We start from the raw sequence: 11,742 nt of genomic DNA, 5'->3' as shown, positions 1-11,742 counted from the left end.
CAAAGCCCACTTTGGGCCACTTTCCCAGGGGGTGACCCCGTTGGCGATCATCAGTCTATCCTGAGGTCAACGCCCCTCTGACAGCTTCCTCCTCAGGGCTGAGGGCGGGAAGGAGGAATTTGGTACCTGGCCTCACTTGGCAATGACCTAGTCTGCAGAGGCAGGGGGGTGGGAGGATGGGGGTGAGCAGAGGGCAGGTGCTCTGGGGCCCCCACCCCTCTCCTATGAGCTTCCTGAGAGCAGAAATTGTGTCTTACCTGCCTCTAACCCACTCCTGGCACAGAGAAGGTACCTCTGAGTGTGAAGTGAGCAGCACAGGAGCCAGGACTGGCAGAACTGAGATAGAAACGGATGTTCTGCTCAGGGAGACAGAGATAAAACACCTTCCTAGGGGGTGTGCAGTAGCATCTAGACAGGGACTGGGAAGAGCACGCAGACCCCTGGGGCCCCTAAAGCTGAGACCAGGTTGGACTTGTCTTCTCTTCATGCTCAGGGTCTGCCTGTCTCCAGCAACCCTACTGTGGCTGATGACCTGTCAGTGACTCACAGCCAGCTGTGGGCATGAAGGGGAGAAAGTGGCCCCCAGCTGAGCTCAAGCACTCATAATTAGCCCTCGACGCCCCCTCGCCACAGAGAGCCTCCCAGCGTCCACGCACGCACGTCCCAGGCTGCCCTTTCCCAACCACAGCGTGCCTCTTGCTGCTTATTTTAGCCTGACGAAGCCTCTTGAAATGTCAGACCTGGAACCAAGCTTGGATCATGCGGTTCAACCCTTTCACTCAACCAGGGAGAAAATGGGAATTCAGAAAGAGCAAGTGATGTGTTTCAAGTCACATAGCTAATGGCGCTGTGGCCAGAAATTGACTGTAGGCTCTGGGGGCCCAAATCCAGTTGTCTTTAACTCAGGGTTGGTGGTAGTTGTGGTGGGGAGGTGACCATCTGCTTCAGGCAGCCCCTCACCAGATTTCTGGAGCCTCTGGAGCCTCTGGAGCCAGCGTATCTGGATTTGAATCCTAATTTGCCAGTTATCGGCTGTGAGAGCATCGGCAAGTTATTCAGCATCTCTGTGCCTATATTTTCCCATCTGTAAAATAAGGCTAACGATGATGCCTCTCTCCCAGGTTGACGTGTGGATTGAATAGGTTACTAAGTCTGCATTGCTGAGAGCAGGGCTGGGCACATAACAGTACTCAGAATGTGTTAGCTAACATTCTCAGGTGCTTGGAGGAGCCACAAGACTTGATCCTTGGTGTACAAAGTTCAAAATTTTGGTTTTATCGGTTTGCCCAAGAGTGAGTAGATTCCAGGAGACTGGCCATATATCCGGGCTTGATGTTTGGTGTTACCATGGGGACAGATGTTGCTGTGACAGGGACCTCAGTGGGCACAGAGGCTGTCTCTCCTGCTGTAGCAGCCACCACCTGAGAATCGAAGTCTGCAGACATCACAGCAATGGCACTTGGAGATTCTCAGAGCTGTTCAAGCTGGGTGAGCCTGAAGAACTGCTCTTCTGAACTCAATAACAATCCTCTGTCCATCTGCAAAGTGGGGGAAATTGTAGCCTCTAACTCACGGAGTGGTCGTGTGCCTGAGATCGAGTGACACAGTACCTGGCACTGTCCTTTCCAGCCCTCCTCCCTCTCCCTCTACACCACCTTCATCACTTGCTGGAGGCCAATCATCTCATCTCAATGCAGAGCAGCCTCTCCTGGATCCAGTTGAATAAATATTGACAAATTCTTTTCCTTCCAAGTTCTTCCTTTATCAGTCACCAAAGCTCTGACAGCTCACACCAGATGAACTATGGTTCCAGAACACGTACAAGACTGGGGTGGTCTCATTCCAGCCCCACAGATGCTTGTTGAATGGCTGACTCAGTTAATCAATGAATGAAGCAATTCCCAGAACCTCCTGAAAACTCATTCTGAGCTCTCAACATTGGGCAACACCCTGGTTTCCACAGAGCCCCAGCCGCAAACCACCTCTGAAGAGAGGCTGCTCACAGTCGTCTTGCCTGCCCTTGCCATCTTAACTCTCAGTAAGACAGCCACCTTTCTCTGCCTCCACCCCACCATCCCGTCTACAACGAGGTGTGTTCGCAGCCACCCCCAGCAGGAGTGCTGTCACAACCTTTCTGCTGCCCACATGCCCTTTCCTGATCCCCAAGGCACGGCTGCCCCCCATTAATACCACCCAGTCTCCTATGATGGCCTGCATAAGAAAACAGACTTTTTTTTTTACATGTTATTCTAGTTCCACTGATAGCCCAAGATGCTGGCCAAGCCCCAGTCCTTGCCCTGTCAGCCCCAGCAGGCCCTCATCCATTGAATCCTGCAATCGGTGGCCTACTAGTCACCAGTTACATCGCCTGCTATCCGGACTCTTGTCGGTCAGACAAACTGAAACTCCTCAGACTGGGAGGCCAGCCAAAGCCAGCTGGGTGTTTGTGCCCCTTCGAAGGCTGGGATGCTGAACACTAGTTCTGTCCTCATGTGCCAGGACTTGAGCTGGGCATTGCCTCCAGTTTTGTTCCAATTTTCTCCTCATCATTGACCCACTGGCTAGGCCTATGCATGGTTCTGGGCCACCAGCGTCCCTACACACCAATCAGATGATTCTAAAAGTCTCCAAGCCGAAAGATCCTAAAGAATCACCCAGTCTGGTAGAGATACTCCTAGATATTTTAACAATGTGTTAGGGTCTCTTTCATTGCAATAATGATTAGGGATGCTCTGGCATTGGGTGCTATAGGCCAGAGATGCTAAATGTCCTACAATACACAAGGCAGTCTGTGCAATGAAGAATTATACCCCTTCCTTCCTTGGAGAAACACCGACTAGTCAACAGTACTTCATGTGCAGTTGTAACAACTAAGATCCAGAGAGAATAAGGGACCAGTCCAAGGTTATACAGATTTGTCTTATAGGCAATATAATGAAGAGGACCCAGGAGTCCTAATTCTTGAGGATTTCACTGTCATCTGTTCTCAGAACCCACTAGCAGTTACCAGGTTTGTGATATTGTGGGAGGGTCAAAGACCAATGTGAGGCATCAGGAAGGCTTCACAGAGGCATCATTTGAGCTGAGCCCTGAAGGATGGCTCACAGGCTTCTGACTTCTGGAAGCAGGGGAGAGCATAGTGGGCAATGGTGAAGCATGAGACCCAGTGTCCAGAAGTGAAGGTGGCTGAGAAATGAGCACAGGCTTTGAGAAGAATGCAGTGGTGAACAGGGAATGACTGAAAGGCGACTCTAAGCTAGATCACAGAAGTCTTTTCATGTCAAGCTGAGTATTGAGATTTTCTGCTAAGGGCAATGGGAAGCCACTGATGATATCAGAGTACAAGGTATATACAATGATGAGCTCTGTGCTTAAGAGGAAGTTTACTGAGGCTGCCTGTAGAGAAGCAATGGGAGGAAATTATGGGGACAGGAAACCACTGTCAGAACAGCCTAGGTGAAAAACACACATGAGGTCATGATGAAGACAGGGTCGAGGGGATGAAATAAGGAAAAGGAGACCACCTCAGAACCAAGCAACATTGCAGGGGTTGGTGATGTCCTTATCAAAATAAAGGATATTATCTTGGTTTGAGTTCCCCTGGAAGTAGATCCTAAGAAAAGGATTTTAATACAGTTTATTTGGAAGATGATCTCAAGGAATTACAATAGGAGAATAGGGAAATCATGCAGGAAAGGGAAGGTAGCCCAAAAAAAGTGCATCGTATCAAACCAGTTACCCCTATGGGCAACTGAAAATCAAACTTGCTGGAGATCTCTGGAGGACAGTCGAGAACACATGTTTCTGATTTAATCCTTGAAGAGCAAGGGAGTTGGGGTACTTATCCACTGATTCCTGGGAGCATTAACTCTCTGGCACTTTCGGAATGTCACACATGCAGGAGCAGGCTCTGCAGCCAGAAAAAGCCCTGAGGTATAGAGTCTCAGGGGTTTGCAATTGGAAGCTACCAAGTAGCTGTGTAGGAAAACAGCGAGTACCTATAAAATGGGGCAAGGCACCGATACTATCTGCAACACACATTCTTTACATACAAGTGAAGTGAGTTAGCCAAGATGGCTCCTTGTCTAAAAATGACTCCATAAATGAACCAGATAGGATATTTCTGAGAGAGGGCCCCGATAGCTGAAATGCCTAGCTTCTGTGACCCCAGAAAGGCAGAGAAGGAATCCGAAGTATAGTAATATGGTTTTGTCAATTTTTGCTTTATGTATTTAGATGCGAAGTTATCAGTTGCATATAAATGTAGAATAATTACATCTTCCTAATGAAGTAAGCTTTATATCATTTTGAAGTATCTCTCTTTAACCTGATAATGCTTTAAAATCTAGTTTTTTTTTAATATAGCTACACTACCTTTTTGCTTTTGTTACTGTTGTATATCATATCTTTTCCCATCCTTTATCTTTCTTTGTCTCTATATTTCACGTACATCTACATAAATAGTATATAGTCGAATTTTGGTTCTTATCCAAGTAAGTCTGAAAAGCCGAAAATATTTGCCTTGTAATGAGAAAATTTAGTCATTTTACATATAATAAAATTATTTTTACATTTGGGTTTATATCTATCATCTTATTACAAGTGCTTTCTATGTGTACTACCTACTCTCTATGTTCTTGCTTTTCTCTTTTCTTTGCCTTCTGTTAGAGTTATCATATTCAATTATCCTCTTCTATTAATTCGGAAGTTATTCTTTTACGATTGTTTAGTAGCTACCCAGAAATTACAGCATACATACTTAAAAAATCCTAATATCAATTGATTCTTTTACTCTCTTCTCCCAAAATGTAGACAGAGGGACTTTAGGATCTTAAGGTCCTAACTATAGGATCTTAAGGTCCAAACACTATAATATTATAATTTTTCTACACAGCCAATATATTTTATATTTATCTACATGCTTACCATTTCATTGGTCTTTGTTCCTTTCTGTATCTCTGACCTTCCATTTGGGATTATTTCCTTCTGCCTGAAAATTATTTTATTAATGTGGGTCTGCTGGTGATTAATTTCCTGTTTTTATTAGTCTGAAAATGTCTTTCATCAATTTTTGAAAGTTCTCAGCATTATCCCTTTATATATTGCTTCCGCCCCATTCTTTTAAACCGTCTCAGTATTTCTTCAGGTTTCTTAGACTCTCTTTTATATATTCATCTTTTACTCTTTCATGCTTCATTCTGGATAATTTTTCTCATCTCACTTCTATTTAACTAACTCTTTGTTGAGCTTTGTCTAAAATGCAGCTAAATCTATCCTTTGATATTTTAGTGTCAGGTATAATAATTCTCAGTTCCAGAATTTCCATTTAGAAAAAAAATAGTTTCAATTCTCTACCAAAATTCTTAATCCTGTCTTTTATCTCCTTGATCATGCTAGGTACTGCATTAAAAAATGTTTAAATCTGCATACATAACTCCAATATCTAGAGAGGATATTATCTTATATATTTGTTCATGTTGTCTTGTCTCATCGTGTGTCTGATTTTTGTTTTTTAGTTTTGGGTTTGCAGGGCCTTTTGGTTTTTGCCAGGTTGTGTGTGTGTGTGTGTGTGCGTGCGCATGGGTGCACCCTGGACATTGTAGTTGCAAAATCATTTATAGAAATATCTAACAAGACGATGGCTTCTTCCAGAGAGGATTTTCAAGAGCCTGAGGGCACTAGCAACATCAGATCACCTTAATCCAATTTCAGGAATTGAGATGAGTCAAAGCTGGGCTGCAGCCCCTGTCAGAACCTGTCTACTTTTAGTACATCAGGTGCAACCTTTTGGGGTCCCAACCCAAAGCAAGGAGGTTCACGAAACACTCCTCTTGATAGGCCTAGTCTCCTGTCTCCAGGAGACCGTCTTTTTCCATCAACCTTTCAGCTTCTCAGTTGCTTCCTCCTTGCCCAAAGGAAAAGCATTTCCGAAGCCAGGCTCACCTCCCTACTTCCGGTCCTCTTTATAGCCTAGCCCAAAAATTCCCCACTACCTTAAAGATCCTCAAAGAGTTTGTTGTTTTGTTTGCTTTTCTTTTTTTTTAATATATAGCTTTTCTAGTGGCCTTCAGGAGGAAGTTTAATCTACATTACCTAGCTGTTTCTGAAAGCAAACACAATGATGTGTAGGAAGTTTCTGAGACATTTGTACCAGTGTTAAAAAGGCTTTTTTTTTTTTTTAAAGCCAATAGTTTACATAACACAGATTAACATGTTATGGATTGTCATAATAGAGTTTATTTTTCTGGGTTAAAAGGAAAGATCCAAGATTTATATAATTTATTGGCCTTAATACCAAAGAAGGTTAATCAATATAATAAATTTAAATGGAGTAAAGTTAAATAATGAGCTGCTTTTGTATTTTGAAAATAAAATTAGATTCTGTATTCATTTTAAAAGAACCGTGACCCGGGAAAATTGACAGGACTTGCAACTGGGTGAAAATTTGTATGAAGGGGCGAGGAGTCTGGGGGGACAGGGAGGGAAGAGAGCAGGTGGATCTGGGGAGGGCATGATGAGTTCAGCACTGGATGGCCTTCCTTTAACATGCTGGAGGGAGTCCAGTTAGTGGCCAGAAGTGGGGTTCTAGCCGGGTGATCTGAGAAACCAGAAAAATGGACTTTGGAGCTGCTCGTGCACAGACTGGACTTGGAACCAGGGGAGCTAAATGACCCTTGTGGAGAGTGTACAGAGAGAGGAGGATGCATCAGAGCACTGATCTTTAGGGGTAGAGGGAGGCAGAATGGGTTCCAGGTGGTGGAGAGGTGGAACATGCAGGTCTGGAAGGCCCTGGGAAGACACTCTCTCAAAGCCTTGGGGGTTATAGGGCCAATTTTCCCGAGGAGGTTCAGATGTGGCTGAGATGTGGGGGAGGCCTCTGCTGACTTTGAGAGCAGTTTCCGAAGCGTCGGGAACGCAGAGGCTACCGAGAAGGGGTTAGGGAGCGAGTGGGAAGCCAGGAAGCAGAGGCAGTGTGTACAAACTTCTTTTTTAGAATGTGTGGGGCTCTGAAGGAAGGAATTGAATGGTGATTAAGGGAAGAGCTGGTGACAATGACCAGAGGAAGTTTGTGGGCAGAAGGGAAGGAAGCAGGGCAGATGGAGGGACCAAAGAACCCCAAAACTACATCAGAACCAAGGGAGTCAGCACCCACCCCAGGGAGCCCTGAACTTCACCAAGAGCTCTTATTTTTCTCACTTTTCAGCTGAGGAAAGTAGACTCAGAGAGGCAGATCACACAAGTGACTGCTAGAAAGAGATGAGGCTGGGATGGGACCCAGGTGTGTCAGGTTACAAAGCCCACCTCTCAACCTCCACCCCACCCCCATCATGATTTCAAGGTTTCCATGACCGTGACCACCCCCGTCACCATCACACTGCCACCGTCATCACGCCCACCTTGGCCTCTACCACTATGACCACCAATGTCACTGTCCACCTCACCACAATAATTACACTCAGCAATATGAGATTTCCTGTGCCCAACACATGCAGTTTCTGTCTTGGGGTCTCCTATTCTGAGAACACGCAAGCAATAAAAGGAACTGAGGCAGTCAGCCAAAGCCTTTTGATCATATGGCGGTGGGTCAGGGCCTTTGCTGGTCCTATAGTTAGATGGCCTGCATTCATGGTTTCTTCCTGGGGAAAGGGGCATGTCAGAAACTGGTCTTCTGTTTGCTCACCTTTTCCCATGGCAAGCTCCATGGGCCTCCCCCATCACTCATCCTCACCCCACCCCAAATCCTTCATTTATTACCTCTGAGCTGGAAAAATTAAACAGATTTTTCTGAGGGAAAATCTTTAGGGGAGTGAGTGCAGAGGTATTAGTGCTGGGCTGAGGCCCAGTCATTCTTGGTTCTCCTCTGAGAGTCTGGGTTTCCTGCAGGGACATGCTCCCATCTCACCAGAGCCCCTTCCCTCCCTCAACTCACCACTCCTCCTTGGTACAACCAGGGATGGGAAGCCCAAGGCTGCAGCCTGGCTTCCCCACCCCCATGTGCCCATGGCCCCAGATCCTCCCCACCCCATGCCCACAGTCCCTCTCCCCAGAGTCCTGGGCCTCAGGCCTGGAGAGATGGATTCCTGGGATGTAAAGAAACCGAGGCAGGAAAGAGGCAGGCCTGGAGATGTTCAGAAAAGTTTCCATGCTGAACAGCTTATTTTGAGCAACTCTGCCAATTCCCCCTCCTCACTAATCCCAGGATTAGAGTAAGTGGAGTACAGGAATACAGGAGCCAGAGTCTGGGAATGGAGAGCAGTGTGGTGAGAGAAACCAGGCAGGCTTGCATTGGAACTCTTGCTTGGCCCTTCAAACATACCTGCTGTGTGGTCTGGGCAGGCCATTGACCTCTCTGAGCTCCACTTCCTCACTTGTCAAATGAGGATCATCAAGTCTGAGCACAATGAGAGAGGATGTGTGTAAGATGTGGTGTTCAGTACACGGTGGCTGGTTGACTGTTACTGTTGTGGTTCTGAGCTCTAAGTGCAGGGATGACTGGGGAGGAATGAGTATTTCTTGCCACTGACTCTTGAGCCCTGGAAGGCTGAGTGGTACAGCGGGGAGAATGTGGCATTGGCATCTGATAGATCCATTGACCCTCCATTCCATTTTGTGAGCCCCGCAATGACTCATCTTCATCAGGCCATCACTTCCACCTGGATAGCTTATAGGCCTGCTTCAGAGATTGAGTGAGATTTAACACAGGCATGAGTCTAGCACAGTACCTGCTTTCTGTGCCTCCATCTGAACCCAGTGAGTCCAGGCCCCTGGTTCCATTCTCTGCCTTCCTCAGAGGGACAGACAAGGGGTCCCAACCATCCTTGTCTTGCCTGATTTTTGCCACACTCCCTTGCTCTTCCTCTCCAAAACCATATTAACCTGTCACTTCCCTTACTCAAGAGCCTATCATAGCTCCCTATCACTGACCATGTCTAAACCAGCCTCTCAGCTTGGCATTCAAGGACTGAACACCCCACCTTCAGCCTTATCTTCTCTCCTTGGTCTGGCCAGACTCCCCTTGCCCTGAGCCGACTTGGCCCTGACTGACCTGCTCCCCAACCTGTCCCCACAGTGATCATCTCCTGCCACCTCCCTCCTCCCTAGACTTCCGAGCTAGGCCCGGCTCAACCATTTCCGAGCTCCAACGGATATAACAATTCACAGATAAACCAAATCTCAAGCAGCAGCTGAGAGGAAGCCTATCAATAATGAGACCTAACGCAGTTACTGGGCAGACTGGCTTTGGGAAGAAGCAGGTAATCGAATCTCCTCCGGTTGCCATCTGTCTCCATTGCTCCTGCCTCGCCCGTGAGATGCCCGCCCTGCATCCGGAGGCTCAAGCAAGTGAGTCCCGGGCCATAATACAATTCTGTTAAAGAGAGCTTAGGTTCTTTGGGGACAAAGGGAAGGTTTTCAGAAGGATGAGGCAGAGAGGACAAGGCCAGAGTCAGATTGGACAAGCACAAGAACAGTACACCCCACAATTGATCTGGGAAAGGCAGTGTGGAAATGAGCCTGTTGTCTTCAATATTCTTGTTCCTTTTATATTTTTATCCATATTTTATTCTTTTCAAGTTTCTAGAATGGCAGCTTTGTGAGAGGATCCCAAGCACACAGAAGATACTTAGACATGTAATTCCCACCCAATGGGGTGGAGAGGCTTAGCCTCAAACCCTGGCCGCCTGGGACGGGGTCCACATCCTATCCCTGGCCAGATAAATATGTGACCTGGGATGGCTATTTCACCTCTCTGTATCTGAGTTGGTCCCTCTGCGAAATGCAGATGGTAGTAGTAATACCCAGCTCATGGTTGGCTAGCAGTGGGGACTAAGTGAATGGATCCAGGTAAAGCCTGAGAAAAGGGCTGACCTGTGGGGCTCCTCCCATCACCTTAATTCTCACAATTACCACGCAGGCAGAGGAAATGGCCGTTCTGCAGGGGCTGCTTTCAGGGGCCACTCGAATTCTACCTGTTCCTAGCACTGTAGTGTGGAGATGATAGTTTTACAGCTGGCAGTGGCTGGTAGAAGGATGGTAACTTAGCCCCATTCCTCACTGCACCTCAGTGCTAGTTCATAGGGGCTTCAGGCGCCGTGGTCCCTGCCCTCAAAGCCAGCGCACCCTGGAGCTTCTCATTCCACTGGTGTGGAGTGAGGTGCCAGGTGAGACCGACGAGCAGCCAGGAATGGGGAACACTGTCTCTGGCCTGGGAGACACCTGAATGTGGATGCAGGGCCTGGCAGAGAATCAGAGGGAGAGGTCAGCAGGACTAGGAAACAGGGGTTAGAGGTCCCACCAGACCCTCATAGGGAGCAATGAGTGACATCGAGTCTCTGGTCACCAATTCTCCATTTGTTTATTCCACAGATGTCTGCCTGCTCTTCACCGGGGCCTGGGCGAGGCCCTGGGGCTCCAGAGAGGAGAGACACTGTCCTTGACCTCCAGACCACAAATAGTGGAGGAGGCAATAGCAGTTGAGTATGAATAGAGTGGCTGCTGCTGGAGTGCCCCCTGAAAGAGCTGGAGCCAGGGAGAAGGGGGTTGTATATATGTATTTTTGACAAAATTGGAACTATATTGCGCATAATGCATATTTTTAAGCAATAATTTCTCACCTTAATAATCATCCATGGCATGGTTTCACCAGGCTATGTCATATTAAATAATGTGGATGTGCCATAATTCAGTAGTCATGTCTCTGCTGTTGGGCATTTAATTTTTTCCTAGTTTCCATGGGTATACACAGTGCTATGGTGCATGGATGTTCTCATACAAAAATAGCTGTTCATTTCTTTAATTACTATTCTAAAACAAAGTCCTAGAAGCAGAATGGCCAGGCCTAAAAGGAGACATATTTTTTCAAGTCTTGCTCCATAGGAGAGGACATCCTACTTCAGGACACCCTGTGATGAGGAACCCTTTCAATAATGTCCAGCTTGAGTTGATTGCAGCCTGTGTTTATCCATCACAGGAGCAACAACCCCTGCTGCTTTCCAGGGACACTACAAGATTTTATAGCCCTGGAGCTCGTTACACCTCACAAAAAAGGAGACTAGAGCCCAAGCTGCTCATGCCTAAGGAATAGCATCCACTGCAGAATCCTTGGGTCACTGTGTCAGGGCTGCAAGTGACAGAAATCTGACTTCAGAGGCTTAACCAAGAGAGGCTTATTTTCCTCACACGATGAAAAGCACAGAGGTAGCAGCAGTCCCGTACTGATGTTACCCACCCTCACTGCCCCCCATGACACAAGCTCCTCTAGCTTTCCTTCCTTTCACACTGAGCTTGTGGCTCTTTCCTCCTCATGCTCAAAATATGGCTGATGGACCTCCAGCCATCACATCCACATTCCAGGCAGGAAAAGGGAGAAGAGGAAAAGATAGAGACTGCTGCCTGCTAAAAATGTCCCCTGCTTTGATCAGGAAAACCCCCAGATGATCTTTATATTCATCTTGTTAGCCACAACCACGTCATAAGGCCCACCCTAGTTGTGAAAAAGCCTAGAGAGTCTAGCTTTTGCTTGGCGCACTGCTGCCCTGAAAAAAACTGGAATTGTATAAGTAAGGAGGGTGGGGAAGATAGATATTTGGTGGGCACCTAACACTGTCTGCCACCTTCCTCATGTAGTGTGACAAACTGCATGGCTGCCTCCTTCCTCGCATAGCGTGACAAACTGCACAGGAGCCTGAATGCCTCTCTCTGGAATGTACAGCCTGGAGACAGTGAGTCCTCCAGGCCTAGAGA

The 11,742-nt window shown here is 47.0% G+C and overlaps 1 long non-coding RNA gene across 1 annotated transcript; it reads left to right on the top strand.

Annotated features, from left to right (window-relative positions):
* Nucleotides 1–4,123: 4,123 nt before the first annotated feature.
* LOC120596035 (uncharacterized) lies at nucleotides 4,124–10,739 on the top strand. Its single transcript, XR_005651065.1, has 3 exons — nucleotides 4,124–4,198; nucleotides 9,071–9,254; nucleotides 10,366–10,739. It is a non-coding gene; the product is annotated as an uncharacterized LOC120596035 (long non-coding RNA).
* The last annotated feature ends 1,003 nt before the right edge of the window (nucleotides 10,740–11,742 follow it).

Source organism: Pteropus medius, unplaced genomic scaffold (genome assembly GCF_902729225.1).
Source record: "Pteropus medius unplaced genomic scaffold, Ma_sr-lr_union100, whole genome shotgun sequence".
Lineage (NCBI taxonomy): Eukaryota > Metazoa > Chordata > Mammalia > Chiroptera > Pteropodidae > Pteropus > Pteropus medius.
This window is presented reverse-complemented; position numbering and strand designations above follow the sequence as displayed.